Here is a 17,718-nt window from a genome sequence, read left to right on the forward strand (position 1 = left end):
TTACAAGGGACTTATCTGTGTGCCAGGGCTGTGCCAATTGTGGGAAAAAAAGGTACAGTTTAGGGAAAGGACCCTAGTGCTGGGGCCTGGTTAGCAGGATCCCAGCACATTTTCAATCATAACTAGCATCAACAAAAGGCAAAAAGTTAGGGGGTAACCATTCCAAGGGGGGCATTTCCCTACAACGAGCATCAACAAAAAGCAAAAAGTTAGGGGGTAACCATGCAAACAGAGGCATTTTCCTACACGCACTAAACAGCTTTATATCAGAATGCAGACACACAATGCAATGTTTACCAGACTCCATAGCAACCTACCTGCGAACACAATCAAATGATTGTCTTTTTGCACACATTGACACTCATCAAAAGGGGTGGAGTGTGCATTATAGGTTTAGAGTGAGGAAGAAATCGTGACAAGAAAGGGTAAACCAGCTTAGGAAGTGTTAAGTAAAAATACATGCAGAAAACCTGTGCACTGTGCTTAGATAGCCAATGAGCTTGTGACGCTTGTTTTTGCCATTCCATAGATGCTACTATCTACCAAGGTGCTTTGTTTACGATACCAGGCCGAGGCATGTGAAACATGGAAGACATACCATTAAAGTTGTGCTGTCCTTGAAAGAGTTTGGCAGTAGTTTGAAGGTCCTGTGAGGGTGATTGATAGGTACCAGTAAGAGCAAGTATCTTGAGTTAGCATAAACACTGATGATAACACAAGAACCACTGGTGCAAGAAGGTAACATGACGTTGTGTCAGCCAACTTTTATTATATAAAAGGAGGGATGCAAATGCCTTGGGAAAGCTCACAGACAGAGTCATGCAGATTTTCCATCAACCTCTCTGTTGCTCCTGCTACACTGTCCCAAGAGAAGGAGAGAGAGTGGGCTTCCTGATGTTAGACTAAGTTAAGTTCCAGGGGTTGAATGACCAGATGCATCTGCTTTATCCTGATTTATGGAATTACTTTTGTGCTTTGATTTACTGCATTGTGAATGATTCAAAGATTGTTTTCCTTGCACTATTACTGAGCTAGCATTGTACTATCAATATATATGTAACCATTATGCTACTGTATAACCATCATTGCCACAACATAATTCTGCTACTGTATAACCATCATTGCCACAACATATTCTTGTTCTAGTGTTTCATTTAAGTAAACTGTATTCACTACCTGTTTGTTGCTCCTTACCGAGTATTCTTATTAATTTGTACCTGATTGACATTAATTGGAATGGGTGCCAGCAGCCAGCCCAATACAACCACCTTTACAAATTTCTCTGACCGTTCACAGGCCTTCATCATAGCATTTACATACAAGAGATTGGAATCCCCTAGAACCCACAGTTGCTCCAGGATTTTCTTACTTCTAATTTTGACGATTTTATCTTGTATCATCTCATCACTTATATGAACACAGTTGCAGGTGCAAGGATAGTGTCCTCAGGGCTGTCAGGAACCCGTCAAACAACTCACCCTCCCTCTAAGATCTAGTATAAACTAATGTCGTAGCAAAAATTCCTCACAGTTTCTTGATATCCTCTAGCCCTTGTTGTGGGACACACTGAGGAATAGCCCTGAATATTATTTTATGCTTTAGATCCTAGGCAGTGTAAAGTATATTTTTTCAACGTTTAATTGCTATAGCCACCAAGGTATAGAGGGTTTATTACATAACTACATTTGGTGTAAAAATATATACCAGTGTGTACAACTGGTATAAAACAACTACAAAAGGCTAAAATTGTGGGAACACAGCAAGAAGGCAAGGTATCGTACCCTAGCTGAGTATCTGCCTCTTGTTGCAGGTGGTACTAACTGTGTGTACATTTAAGATGCTTGTAAAACTGCTAATAATTACAAATAGACCTGAGCCTGATAGATTACATGTGAGGAAATTATGTGTACATCTCAGCTTAACCCACATAGTGACAGTGCATGGCCTGACAAGCCAAGATGGCGGACACACTCTAGTTGTGGTCCCCGAACTTCTCCGCCATTCCTGATCGTCATGACTGCGAGCTTCTGTCTCAGACCTAGCCCCAGTGAGACACCTCCATTCCCTGCAGTAGGGCAATTCTTTGTTGGCAGCATGGCTGCCTGGCTTCCTACCGTGCCAGGTGTTGTTGATGTGTGAGAGGCTGCACCTGGCGTATGAGTTCCCTACTGCTCTCATGACTCAAGGGAGGGCCTCTCAACCCTTTGCAGGGCTCTTGGGGCAGCTCAGCACAGTGAGGCAGCCCCTGTCCTGACCTACTCTATAGTGGCAGCGTCCAGGCCTCCAGACAAGCCCTGACTATCTTCCTCCGGTCCCCACTTGGCCTTCCCAGTCTTCTGGACAGTATACCCTAGGCCCACCAGCCCCACTAGCTGTTGTAGGGATCCCCATCCCTCTGCGAGCAGTGGCACCTTGAGGGGGGCATCAACTTGGGCAAGGGCCGGAGTGCCCCTGAGATTACCCAGCCCCTTTTCTTCCCCCTTTCATCCCCTGCCTCCATTCCCCCGTTCTAATAAAGATACTCTGCCCTCCAATCTGGGAGCACAAGAGGCCCCTACTCATGAGCTACTCATTGTTTCCAAGCAGAGAACCCTGACACCCTACACTGGAGATGGACAGAAGGATACCCAGAGGAAAGGGCCCTGGTCGATGAACTGCCCTACCAGGGCCCATAAGCTTCTCCTGCTGCCTAATGTGGTCTCTGGAGCAAGTGGGCTGGTGATGGCCATGATCGCGACTTCCCACTGTTTGCTGGATTGCCTCCCACCCGCTGTTAAGGATGAGGACATGCCGGGGCTTGCCAGCTGCTCGTTCTTCCCTCCGCGCACTCCTGACCAAGTGGGCTGGCAGAAGATCCCACCTGTGCAATCAGTGCACACACACATGGCCCACTTCTTGCTGCAGAACCCTGGACCCTACCCACTGGTATCCCCCTCCAAATCTCGCACCAACTTTCTGGCTGCTACTGCTACATTACGTACATAACGGACCCTAATCAGACTCAACCTTCCATAGGCAAACATGCAACTTCAGCAGGAGGGATGACCCACAAGGGCCTGGCCTATGACCCCCCCCCCCCACAGCCTGGCGCCCCTGTTGATATGAATGCCTTCCTTGCTGTGATCAAGGCTTTCCCAGCAGCTGTGGAGGCCAAGGTAGGAGAAGTAGTGGTGAATGTGGCACTTCTTTAGTAAGATCCCCGTAATATGGTGGCCAGAATGAGAACAGCGGAGGATCGGATATCTACTCTAGAGGATGACGTGTCCTCACTTAAAGTTAACATGGACAGCCACAGCCGCCCTTCAACAATAAATAGATGATGCAGAAAACAGGTTGAAAAGAAATATCCTCTGTTAAGTAGGCTTTCCAGAGGAGATTGAAATCCCAACAGCTACAATATTCCTAGAGACCTGGCTGAAATCCTGAGGCAGAACTCTCACAGTGGTTTTCTCTAGAGCAAGTCCACCAATCTTTGGCTGCACGGGCTTCACAAGGGCACCTTCCTGTCCAATGATACCCCGCTGCTTAACCATTGTGACAGAGACACATTCCTCCGAGAAGCCAGAGTAACAGGTTCACTGAGGTACCAGTACACCCACATCATGATATTCCCCAATACTCTCAGGTGACTCTGAAACAAAGGAGTTCTTTCAACAAAGTAAAATAAAAACTCCAAGCTATGAACATTCAATATATGCCTATTCATCTAACTAATAGTTATTTTTCACGAACATATTCACTTCTTCTATACCCCAGATGCTGCCTGGGAGTGAGTAGTAAACTGAAGGTCCTGAAAGGAACAGAAAGCCCAAAGTGACGTCAGAGGAAACCCCTACTATACTCTGCCACCTCAGGTGTGGAGGTAGACGGATGTACACAGGTGACCATATTGGACGGGTGCCCTAACTGCTGGGAGGCAGTCATGGACCCGGGTAGCCATGCACTCCAGATGCCTGCTGACTTTTGAGTGTCTTTTCGGCGGTTGCACGTCATCATAATCCATCATTAAGGAGGAAGTCCACCTCATATGCCCGGCAAACATTAGACTTGTTTTTTTTATTTAGTTATGTGGATCTCTAGAGTGACAGATGCTTCTGGGGGGAAGTGTAGGGTGGGGGAGATGGGAGGATGGGGTTATTATTCTCTATTCACTTTTTGTTATGTAGCACACACACGCTTACACCCATATTTACTATTCACCTAGAAGAACTACTGCTGCACTTTCAACTGCCTGCTGTGACTCCCACCAGTTCTATGGAGCTGTGCTCCATTCAGCATCTCTCTTCACCTCATGACCCCACTTAATCATATATTGACACCTCAAATTATGTCCTGGAATGTGAACAGCCTCCTCAACTGTGCCAAGAGAAAGGCCTTTTAAAAATATGCTAAGCGACTCCAACCTCAGATTCTGATCTCTAAGAGACTCACCTACTGGGATCCTATTGTCCATTCCTTACCTGCTATGGCCATGATCAGGTGTACCATGCCAGGTTCAATCGCGGCTCCAAGGGGTGGCGATTCTTCCACAAAACCTTACCCCTGACAGTAACTAAGGGCCAGATGTAGCAAACACTTTGCGACTCGCAAACGGCGAAAATCGCCGTTTGCGAGTCGCAAATGCGTGTTTGCTATGTAGAAATGCATTTTGCGAGTCGGAACCGACTCGCAAAATGCATTTCCGAGTCGCAAATAGGAAGGGGTGTTCCCTTACTATTTGCGAGTCGCAGTGGTATGCAATTCCATTTGCGACCGCGTACGCGGTCGCAAATGGACTCGCAGTTACCATCCACTTGAAGTGGATGGTAACCCACTCGCAAATGGGAAGGGGTCCCCACGGGACCCCTTCCCCTTTGTGACTGGACCCAAAATTATTTTTTCAGAGCAGGCAGTGGTCCAAGGGACCACTACCTGCCCTGAAAAAATCCGAAACAAAAGGTTTCGTTTTTTTTTTCTAAGTGCAGCTCGTTTTCCTTTAAGGAAAACAGGCTACACTTGGAAAAAAAAAAACTGCTTTATTGAAAAGCAGTCACGGACATGGAGGTCTGCTGTTCCCAGCAGGCCTCCATCCCCGTGAGTGCCCTGAGTCGCTAAGGGGTCGCAAATTGCGACCCACCTCATTAATATTAATGAGGTGGGTCTTTGCGACCCCATAGCGACTCGCAGAAGGTGTCTGAGACACTTTTCTGCATAGCAAATTGCGACTTGCAATTTGCGAGTCGCACGAACTCGCAAACTGCAAGTCGCAATTTGCTTCTTTCCTACATCTGGCCCTTACACTCTTGTCGACCCCTGGCTTCCTTCCCAGAAACCCCAACGTGGTACCGCAGGGAGCAGGATCCCCTTAACCCCCCTCTGGGGTCATGGGTGGTCACTGGATGGCAGACATAACCTCAATGGGGCTGTACCAAAGCCCTACGATCCTCTGCCACCTCGGGTGTGGAGGTGGACGCATGTACACATAAGACCCTATGGGACAGGGTATCTTACCTGCTGACTGGGCAGACAGTACCTAGCCATGCTCTCCAGATGCCTGCTGACTCTTGAGTGTCTTTTCAGCAGTTGCACATCATCCTAATCTGTCATTAAAGAGGGAGTCCACCTCATATGCCCGGCAAACTTTAGATTTGTTTTTTTTAATTTAATTATGGGAATGTTTAGAGCAACAGATGTTGCTCAGTAGAAGTGCAGAGTGGGGGGAGATAGGAGGACAGGGTTGGTATTCTATGTTTATTTTTTGTGATGTGGCACACACACGCCTACACATGCACTTACTATTCACCTAGAAAAACTACGGCTGCCCACTGTGACTCCCACCAGCTCTATGGAGCTGTGCATAATTCAGCATTCCTCCTCATTTCACTACCTCACACACCCATAAAGTGACCCCTCAAATCATGTCTTGGAATGTGAATGCCCTCCTTGACCGTGTAAAGAGACCGTCTTTCTTGAAATATGCTAAGCGACTCCAATCTTAGATTCTGATGCTCCAAGAGACTGGGATCCCATTGTCACTTGCTTAAACGCTATGGCTGCTATCGGGTGTACCATGCCTGGTTCATGCACGGCTCCAAGAGGGTGGTGATTCTCCTCAATAAGACCCCAACCCTGACAGTAACTGACACACTTGTCGACCCCGGGGTATATAAGTGGGGGTTCAGGTCTTCCTCGAAGGTAAGACCTACAATTTTCTAAGTGCATATGTCTCTCCCCACCTGCTACCCTAAAAGGGGTCATCACAGAGATGCCCCCCGGATTACCGTGGTAGGAGGAGATTTCAACACCACCCTAGACCCCAGGATAGATACTTCAGGGGTCCGCACAACGGGACGATTACCAAAGCTAAATGACTCACGGACTGGATGGACGCCCTAGACCTCTGCAACACCTGGAGTTCCTGGTCTCCCAGCTCTGTGGAATACACACACATCACCCTCCCACACTCACTTATAAACCTTATATGGCTCCCTGCCTCTGGCATGTTAAAAATTACCTTGGCCCCATTACACACTAGAGGTATATCTGACCACTCTCTGGTAAGGCTGTCCCTGGGTGATGCTGGGGGAATCCTGAGACCCATATGGCGCCTCAATGCTTGGTACCTCAGAGATGAGAAATGCAAAGAGCTTCTTGCCACAGAGTGGAAGATCCCTTCCACCCACCGCAGTGGCACTGTAGACTCCTTGGGAGGACCTCTGGAACTATGCGATTGTGTGGCTGTGGTGATTTTCACATAATTATAGATGTGCCACATTTGCCACATAATCCATCATCTGGTGCATAATCTGGAAATTTTAAAAAAATACATTGTTTCTAGCTCATACGGTTCAAAAGTTACTAAAAATGCAGTGACGTGTTGTTGCACAGATGAAGCCATTTGCAAAGCTGGACTGGTCACCTTTATGTTGCCTACTCCTTATTTTAGGTGTCATATTGGTACTAATGAGGTGTAACCAATGCCCATACAGTGTTACTAGGTTAAAAAATAATGAAATAATAAAGTAATACTATTACAAAATGTTCTGCATTATGTCGCCTAATTTGCCTTTTCTTGCAGCATAATTTACTCAACCCTGCCACATAATATGGCCCTCTCCTGCAGCATAATTTCAATGGCCTGCTCCTTGGGTACCCTCCAAAGCATGGCCCAGGGTTATGTTCATGGGGTTGAGAAAGACAAGGCCGCTCCAAGGTAGCCCTCGAATCCCCACATCCTGGATCTTGAACAACAACATACTCAATGCCTGTCAGAAGACCTTAGCCTCAAACTGGCTCTGGTGAGAACAACCCTCCACCAAACAGCCCTGGAGGAAGCCCATCAATGCTGGAGAGCACCTGCACAAAAGATCTGAGAGCACAGTGACATATTAGGGAAATTATTGTACTGGTTGGCCACCTAAGATATGTCCTTCTGTATTGTCCCAGAAATGCTGGATAAACATAACATCAACCGGTCTTACAGCAGTCTTTGCTGCACACTTTGAATGTCTGTATGCCTACAAAGAGCACCCACAGTGTGAAACACTGCACCTGATCCTTGATTATATACCCCTGGATACACTTATCCAGGCAGATGGTAGAGCTCTAGACAGCCCAATCACAGAGTAGTAAATCAGTGAGGCAATAAAGGGATTAAAATCTGGTATGACACCGGGACCCAACGGCGGAGTTTTGCCACAAATATGCCATGCAAATCACCTCTCACCTACTTAACCTCAGTGAATAAAGGTCACCTCCCTGCTGACATGGATATGGCCACTATAGTGGTGACCCCCAAACTGGGTCAACCCACCAACCTTTTTGTTGCCTATAGGCCCATCTCCTTGATCAACACTGAGGTTAAAATCCTTGCTAACATTATAGAATAGACTCCAGCCAATACTCCACAGGCTGGTCCACCCAGACAGATTAATGCAAGGAGGCACCATGCGCCATTTCATCAGTTGAGACCATGTGGCTATGACCTGTATGAGGGTACTCGAGGGTCTGCTGGCCCTACTCCTCCCTGACTTTGAGAAAGCCTTCATCATAGTGGATTGGTCCTTCTTGTTTGAAGTTCTGAGGAGGATGAGTCTAGGCTCCAAGACCCATAGCTACATAGGACTGTTATCTTCAAGCCCACGGACGTGCACACTGGTTAATGGAGCACTGACAGACTCTTTCCCCATCCGCAGGGACACATGATAGGGTTACCATGTGTCGTTGCTCCTTGTTGCCCTTTCCATTGAACCACTGGCCTGACTACTGCGCAGTGAGGTCCGAGTATGGGGATGATGATGAGCGCATGGCACAGACCGTACAACCCCCACTTTATGCAGATGACATCCTCTGTTTCCTCTCTGACCCACAGTCCGCAGGCACAGTTGCATGGAAATCCTTGAATTATGTACAATGGCTATAGGAAGATGTCTCTGTATATACTATATCAAAATGAAATATAGTGTGCACAGAGTCCAGGGTTCCCCAGAGGCTTAACAGAGGCTAAAGCAGATAATACTAATGATCTCTTGTGTGGTAGTGTGGTCGAGCTGTTAGGTTTATCAGAGGGTAGTGCAAAGCATTTGTTGTACACACAGTCAAGAAATGAGGTACACACTCAATGACTAACTCCAGGCCAATGTATTTATATTGGAAAAATATAATTTGTTACTTTATTTCTAGAACCAAAAGGATCTTGTTGCAGGTAAGTACATTTGCAAGTAAGTATCAGTCATACGTATTGAAGGTAATTTGTTTAAATTTGGGAAAGAAAACAGTTTACAAGCAAGTAACACATTTCACTTTCAAAAGTTGACCCTGTGCAACTTTCAGAACAGTCTCGGGTGTTAGTGCAGTTTTGAGATAAGTAGTCGACTTACAGATTCAGGGCCTCATTACGTCCCTGGCAGCCGGCTGTAAGCTGGCGGTAACACCACCAACAGGCTGGCGGTGTTCCACCAGCTATTATGACTGTGGCACAATAGCCACGGCCATACTGTCGGCCCCTCCACTATACAAGCACTGCTGCCCTGGGGATTATGAGTCCCCTGACCGCCAGCCTGGCCACGGCGGTAAAGGGGGACTCGGGGTGCCCCTGGGAGCCCCTGCACTGCCCATGCACATGGCATGGGCAGTGCAGGGGCCTCCAGGCACAGCCCCATCGCGCATTTCACTGCCCGAATTTCGGGCAGTGAAATGCGTGACGGGTGCTACTGCACCCGCTGCACATCAGCATTGCCGCTGGCTCTATTACTGTTACCGTCCGCTGGCCCAGCAGAAAAGTCAAAATAGGGAGCCAGAAATACTGCCAGCACTGGCGGTATACTGGCGCCGCAGCTTTGGTGGTCTTTATCAAAGACCACCAAAGTTGTAATGAGGGCCTCAGTCCCCAGGGTTTAGAATGTCCACTGGTCGGGGTTCAGGATGACCCCAAACATACACCACCAGCAACACAGGCCGGTCGGGTGCAGAGGTCAAAGTTGGTGCTGGATTTAGAGTGGGATCCTATGGAGACTGAGGGGCACTCGGAAGCAGTTTTGCTGGGAGGTGCATACCCGTGACTTCGGAGGGCAGATCTGGGGGGGTTTAGGTGAGCACTAGGGAGGCCACAGGTAAGCACCAAACACACACCCTCAGTGGCACAGGGTGGCTGGGAGCAGGATGTAAACACAGCATGGGCTCCCAATGCTTTTCAATAGGGGAACCCCGGGGGTCAAAAAGATGCTGCAGGCTGGGTCGAGGGGGTCGGTTCCAGGAAACCACATGCTAGAAAAGGAGGAGGGCCGCCTGCTGAACTTTGCTGGACTGGTAGTCAGATTCCCTAAAGCAAGGGAGCTGCGGGTGGGGGGTCCTCTGGGTTTAGGCTGCAGGCGTTGGCCAGGAGGGGTCAACCCGTCATGGACAAAAAGTTATAATCGCCTGGGGACCTGCTTCGGATCGGTGGGCCACCTGGACTCGGGCCGTGGGCATAGGGTGCAGGTGGGGCAGGACTTGCAGATTGAGGGCGGTTCTGGGGTCCTTCTTGGAGTTTCCTCTGGATAGGGCCGCTGTCCTCAGGATGTCATGATCCTCTAGTGGGCAGGCAGTCCTCTGGGGGTTTGGAGAGGTCGCTGGTCCTGCAGGATCCGTCACCTTCTTCGAGTAGGTGTCTTTGAAGCTACAGACAGGCTAGAAAGGCTGTGGCCAAGTCAGTTGTCGTCTGGAGTCTTCACTGCTGGGGTCGGCTTAGCATTCTTTCTACTTTCTTCTTGTTTCTTCTTGTTGAGGTCACCAGGAATCTGGTGAGCTATGTTCAGGGGAGCCCTTAAATTCTAGATTTAGGGGCATTACAGGGGTTAGTGGGTAGTGGCCAATGGCTACTGTCCCTGAGGGTAGCTACACCCTTCCTGTGCCTACTCCCTTTGGGAAGGGGGACACATTCCTAACCCTTTTGGTCCCTGTCCTCCAAACCAAGATGGAGTATTTTGCAGGGAGGGGTGTCACTGCAGCTCTTGATACCTTAGAGGTGGTGTTAGCTGGAGTGGGCACTCCTCCCTGTTTTACCTAATTATCCAGCTAGACTGTCCACCAAAAGTGGGGCTTTGTCCGGGGTGGTGAGATTCTTTACTAGCTGGAGTGCCCTGGGGCACTGTAACAGGAGGCCTGAGCCTTTGAGGCTCACCACCATGTGTTAGAGTTCCTGCAGGGGGCGGTGCGATGCACCTTGACCCAGAGAAGCCTTTATTTCAGGCTTCAGAGAGCACAAAGTCTTTCACCCCATGAGGTCAGAAACCTGTCTTTTAATGGCAGACTGACACAGATTGGTGACCCTTACACTAAAGGATTGGTGAGAATACCAGGGGCATGTTAAGATTCCATCTGGGTGCATTGTACAATACATCCAACACTGGCATCAGTTTGGGTTTATTGTGCTGAGACGTTTGATACCAAACTTTGCAGCCTTCAGTGAAGGAATCATAGAGCTATGGAGTTCATGATGACAAACTCCCAGCCCATGTACTTAAAATGGCCACTCTACACTTGCAATGTCTAAGAATTGACTTAGACACTGTAGGGGTATATTGCTCATGTAGCTATGCCCTCACCTGTGGTATAATGCATCCTGCTTTATGGCTGTAAGGCCTGCTAGATGGGTGACTTATCTATGCCACAGGCAGTAGTTGGTGTTCACAGCACCCTGAGAGGAATGCCATGTCAACTTTACTTTATTCTCCCTACCAGCACACACAAGGTTCAATGGCAGTGTGCATGTGTTTGGTGAGGGGTCCCTTAGGGTGGCACAATACCCTTGGTACCACTGATACGTTTTACAAGGGTCTTATCTGTGTGCCAGGGGTGTGCCTATTGTGGAAACAATGGTACAGTTTTAGGGAAAGAACACTGGTGCTGGGGCCTGATTAGCAGGATCTCAGAACACTCTCAGTCAAGTCAGCATCAATATCAGGCAAGAAGTGGGGGGCGACCATGTCAAAAAGGACCACTTTCGTACAGTGGCCTTGGGACTACAGGTCAACGTCAGCAAGTTGCTACTTGTTTTGATCCAAGGAGAAACTACTGAACCCCCCGGCCCACACCCATCCTGGTGTAGGGCAGAGCCTTCAAATATCTCAGAGTATACATTTCCAGAGAACCAGACAAATCCCGGGACCTTAACTTCTCCTCTCTAACTAACCATGTAGAGGCAGACCTACAGTCCTGGGACTTCCTTCCCATACAATTATTAGGCAGAACTGTACTGTTGAAGATGATGTTTCTTTTCACTATCACTATGTGTTTCAAAACTATCCCATCCTCATTCAGCATAGCTAATTCTGGAATCAGGCGGCAATGACCCACTCTTTTCTTTGGTCCAATCGCCTGCCACAAATCCTATACAAAAAACGTATAAAATTGCCGAACGAGTATGGGGCAGTTATGGCGAACCTCAACTATACTACAGAGCGGCACACCTACTGGTTGTGAATGAATGGCTGACAGGTGAATGAGACGATCTGGCTTACAGAGCCAAACCTTTGCTCCTGACTGAGATCGACTGATGGGGATCCTAAATGATGATCCTCTTCCACATAACCTCCTGGAGACAACTAGAGTGGTCTTCAGTTGTTGGCAGGGAATGGCTAGAGACCCGGAATTGGGTGACAGCCTGAAGCAACACACCCTGTTGTGGAGGGGCAGATAACGGTAGTTGGCCACAATAAGAAGTTGCGTTAGGTACTCTGCTATTGTGCAGGTTGTTTTCATCTGTCTTTGTTTATTTTTTCACTGGGTGTTTTGTTACATGCTGTGTATGAAGGTTTTGAGTTTGGCTTTATTTGTTATTTGGTGCACTGAGCTTCCCTTTTGACACTTTTTTCGGTGTTGGTTGTGAGTGTGAACAGAGTCAGTTTAACCAAATGTTTGGGACTATTGGGATGGTGTAACTGATACACCCATATTAATTTGTATTAGATATCAAGTGACAGAGAAGACCCCATGTTTCAGTGAGAATCGAATGCCCTGAGGAAGGTGGAGCCAATTAAGATTAAGTTGGATAAATTGTATGTGCATGTCCACCGAAACGCGCGTCCGCGAATTGGATGGGTTATTATTAAATTGGATGAGACACCTGATGGCGAGTTGGCCAAATTCGATGTGATATTTGATAAAGGAACAATACCTTGGAACCCATTTGGAGGTGAACTATGTTCAAGTGAGAGAGAGAGTTGGAAAGGTCTCTCACACGCAGGACACATGCGATTGAACTTAGTCAGCGAATCACTGAAAGACTATTACCAGCAAATCAAGTTATTGAATACTTGAAGGATACTTATGAATTTGTGTATATTTGTTACTCTTGGTCTTTTTGTAATGTTTGAAATATGTATCACGTCTTAAATGATTAAATGATTGGTGTGTGATACATGGGATTCATGTCCCTTTTTTGTCTTAATGTTTGTACTGAAATATTATGTGACAGGTATATGTGGTCGATGTCGTCATTGTTTGTGGTTTGGTCTTTTTTGTCTTAGTCCTATGTGGGGTGGATTCATGTATATAGGGTTTTTTTGTACAGAAGAACAATTTCTATATAGATATAAGGTTTGATATTTTTTGATTATTGTGAATAAATTCAATCTCTGATACTTTATTATTTTTTTTAAAAGTTTTTTTGCATTTGATAGGATGTAGGAGAGGGATATTTTGTACCTTTGGTATATTTCCCTAGATCTCTCTCCATATTGATTTAGGGGCCCTGTCTTTTATCTGGGGCAGATAATGTTAACACACAACTCCAAGGCTCCGCCAAGTTGGAGAGGATTGGTATTTTTGTTCTAGGGGACACATGGGCGGGAAGCATGATCCACTCCTTTTATGAGCTTCAAGCACAATTCTCTTTGTTCCCAACCCAGTTACACAGATACCTTCAGCTGCAGCATGCTCTACAAACCTACAAATCACATTTAACATACCTCCCCAAACACACTCCACTAGAGACAAAAAGTCCTGTTGGGTACACTAGGGAAGGGGAGTAGCTCCCAAATCTACTGCACCCTGGTGGTAAATGCCCCAGGTGGCTTCACAGACTTGAAACTGAAATGAGAAAGCTGGATTGAGCCACTGGAAGAGACAGACTGGACTTTGGCGGGCCTGGGACCCCAAGAGATTGCGATCTCCTCGAGGCTTCGGCATATACATCTGAACGACCTTTACGCCATGTATATGTTCCCGCTGCGTCTCTGGTGAGAGTGACAGACATCCGCCCAAGATGCCTCAATCGCCCCTCCCCCGATGAGGACTTTTATCATGTGGCCTGACAATACCCTCTAATTGCCACATATTGGCGCAATATCATAATTACCCTCTCCCGAATTCCGGACACACCTATTGACCTCACACCAAAACAAGCATTAGTAGGGGTTCTCAATGAAGTGAGAGATTGCTGGGGAGGTTGTTCCCTGATCTGGATGGTAGCGGTGGTTGCTGAATGAGACATTGCCAGAGATAGAGATCCACGTTCTTACCAACCTTCTACGAGTAGTGCGTGTGCATGGACTGGGGTGCCATGAAGTCACGCAGGTGTTCACGGAAACACGGGAAAGTCTAGGCCAAGTGGTTCAGTTACTATTGCTTTGGGCAGTCTGATGTATGGAATGGGGAGAGTGTAAAGACTTTTAAATATATTGTGTTCACACTGTTAACACTGCAGCCTGATGTGCGGAATGGGGAGTGTGAGTAACACTGTAAAGATTCTTATATATGTCTGTGGTGCATACCGTTATGTGCTGTGGTTTGCCTTGCTGACACATGTAAAAGGTCCATTAAAAATTGTTTATAAAGAAACACAACATAGTGACATGAACCTCCTCAATACTGTCTCCATCAGACTGTTAAATAAAACTGCACAGTGACATGCAATTCCAAAAGTGCGTGCATGTCACAGAAACTGCCAACAAATGGAGTTGCTGATCCAAACTGGGACAATATGCCATCCTCAATCACATTTAGACACTGCCATCCAGTTTCAGGAAGTAACACGCCCAACTGCTTAAAGTGCAGCAGTACTTTTACTTAGGAGGGTCCACACCTAGATGGGCTGCTTTGCACATGGAAGTCAGCACCGTCGAACAATGAAGGGCCCTGTGGAGAGAAGACACAGTTTAGTCTCTCCACGGGAGCATTCGGGAAAGGGAAGTAGACAGGCAGGACAGGGATAGTTTGGGGGGAGAAGCTGAGGAGGGTTCAAGGATAGGGGTATAAAGTAGGGGGCTAAGGGAGGGATCGGCATCTTCCGCACAAGTCTGTCGCGCTGCTGGAAGATGGCCATAGGGGTTAAGAATTACAGCTGGGATTACGGCAGGTCGGAGTTTTTTATCTATTGCCTTGTGAACGTCATGGCATCAGGCCACGACTTTGAAGCTGTCCATGTCGCGCTTCGCGTACTAGGTGAAGCCGGCTGGGCAGACCTACTTACGCCTGATGTACTCGACTAGGCCGGGGTAGGCATGTGGCACCCCACACGCACTGCATGGGGATCGCAGTCGCTGCTTGCCAATCGGCGTCTAAGGGCTCCAAAAAGAAGTCAGTAGGGGGGTGAGGATGCAGCGCGTCAACCCACCAAAACACAAAATGGGCACGGGGTGGCAGCAAAAGATGAGAGTGACCTGGAGATGTGGGGGGTGGGGCCATCAGGGCAACAGCTGAGTCAGGGTAATAAGGGCCCCCTGGGGCAGGTCTCCTCTGAGGGGTAAGGACTCCAGAGCTGGATGCAGAAGGAGGGGGCACTGGGGGATTTGACCAGCCCATGGACCTCTGGAAGGGCTGTAGAAGACCCCCAGAAAAGTGGGCAGGCAGGGCCACTGGGCAGAGAAAGGGTAGAGGGAGGGCCACACAGGGGCAGGTACAGTTGGCTGGGCCCTTTGGGGGCAACGTGGGGGACTCAGAGGAGTCTAATGAGGCAGGGAGAACAGCTGGGGAGCAGGCAGGGAAGTGAGGGAGGGGCAAAAGGGCAGAAGGACACATCAAGAAGTGGCCACTGACTGGTCTGCAGTGGGCATAGAGGCCAGGATAAGGGAGCAGAGGAGATTGGTGGCGGAGACTGAGGAGAGGTGGGCCCAGCTATGCAGGGAGAGGGAGTAGGCAGTGGGAAGAGAGAGGCAAGTCAAAAGGAAGTCAGGTGTGAGTGGGGCAGAAGACATGGAGGAGTCTGGGCCAGGCCAGGGTAGTTGGGTGTGGGTGCCATACGAAGGAAAAGGAAATGGGCAGGAGGCCTGTGTGGCCAGAGGGTCCTACAGCATGAAGTGTGCAAGTTGCCCACATGGTCATGCGAGGTGCGGAGAAGAGAAGTCTGCAGCGAAGGCTGGCAGAAAGGTGGTGAAGCCAACGGGGCGCAACGTGGCTCAGGACGTTGGTCAGAAGCAGTAGAGGGGTCTACGGCGGCCTTCTCTAAGATGCAGGAATGTATGAAACACACACATGGCAAATTCCATGGGGTCAAGGAGTGGAAGCGTGGTGAGAGGTATTGGATGCTGAGGATAAGTGTTTGATGGAAGACGAGGATGTGGTGGAGCTCGAATATGAGGATGAATTGGAGGAGTAGGATAAGGGGAGATTGGTGAAAACGAGGTGAGCGGGGAAAAAGGGAGGGTGAGGGCGCACAGGAGCAGCACAACACCCTCTTCATTTACTGTTTTACGGGTCTCAAAGATGGGTACACGGACGCAAGAGGTTTCGCGCAAGGAGGACCGCAGTCGCAAGATTATGGTGGACACAGGAGCTCAGGAACCTGGTTTTAAAGGTAAGTGCAAATGGTGGTCCGCTTGGGGTGATACACAGGGTAATTCATGTGCTCCTCAGTATAAGTCCATCAAGATGGGGGACAAATTGAAACATGCCGGGCCTGGAGCAGGTGCGGCACAGGCAGGGAGCAAAGACGAAGTACAGTACAAGGAGACGACGACCTCTGATGGGGATGGGGAGAAAGTGACAGAGGGAGAACCGGATGGCAACGACAAAGAGGGAGGGGGACACAAGAAGAGGCTCCCATAAATGGGGATGGTGATGACTCTAGGTTCTCATGTGGCGGAGACAACCAAAGCGAAGATTTTGAGGCACGAATAAGTCAAAGTATTCAAGCTTCTTCACAGGGAAATACAGGCGAAGGATCTAAGGAGGTGGATTGGGAGCTGGGGTGTAGGCCTAGAGTCCCAATAACTATGGATAACTGGACATCTGCCTTTTTCATATATGCTAGTATTTACTACGACAAATATCCAGACAAAAGCCATTGCAATGTTTAAATACATGGATATTAGCCACAAGGCTCAAAAGCATTTTGGGGGTTTTGCATGGTTGAGCTAAGATGACGAGTGTAAGGAAATGCCTTCCTTGGCATAGTTACCCCCTAACTTTTTGCCTTTTGTTGATGCCAGTTATGATTGAAAGTGTGCTTGGACTCTGCTAACCAGGCCCCAGCACCAATGTTCTTTCCCCAAACTGTACCTTTGTTCCCACAATTGGCACAGCCCTGGCACACAGGTAAGTCCCTTGTAAATGGTACCCCTGGTACCAAAGGCCCTGTGGCCAGGAAAGGTCTCTAAGGGCTGCAGCATGTATTATGCCACTGTGGGGACCCCTCACTCAGCCCCTGCACACTGCCTCACAGCTTGTGTGTGCTGGTGGGGAGAAAATGACTAAGTCGACATGGCACTCCCCTCAGAGTGCCATGCCCATCTCTCACTGCCTGTGGCATAGGGAAGTCAACCCTCTAGCAGGCCTTACAGCCCTAAGTCAGGGTGCACTATACCACAGGTGAGGGCATAGTTGCATGAGCAATATGCCCCTGCAGTATCTAAGCCAAATCTTAGACATTGTAAGTGCGGCGTAGCCATAAAGAGTATATGGTCTAGGAGTCTGTCAATTACGAACTCCACAGTTCCATAATGGCTACACTGAAATCTGGGAAGTTTGGTATCAAACTTCTCAGCACAATGAATCCACACTGATGCCAGTGTGGGATTTATTGAAAAATGCACACAGAGGGCATCTTAGAGATGACCCCTGCATGCATGCCAGTCCTACTCCTAGATGCCACAACCAGACGAGTTTCTGTAAACATGGGGTGAGTGCCTTTGTCACTCTATGGCCAGGAACAAAGCCTGAACTGGGTGAAGGAACTGTAACACCTGGTGGTGAGCCTCAAAGGCTCATGCCTGTTGTTACTGCACCCCAGGGCATCCCAGCTAGTGGAGATGCCCGCCCCTC

Source organism: Pleurodeles waltl, chromosome 3_1 (genome assembly GCF_031143425.1).
Source record: "Pleurodeles waltl isolate 20211129_DDA chromosome 3_1, aPleWal1.hap1.20221129, whole genome shotgun sequence".
Lineage (NCBI taxonomy): Eukaryota > Metazoa > Chordata > Amphibia > Caudata > Salamandridae > Pleurodeles > Pleurodeles waltl.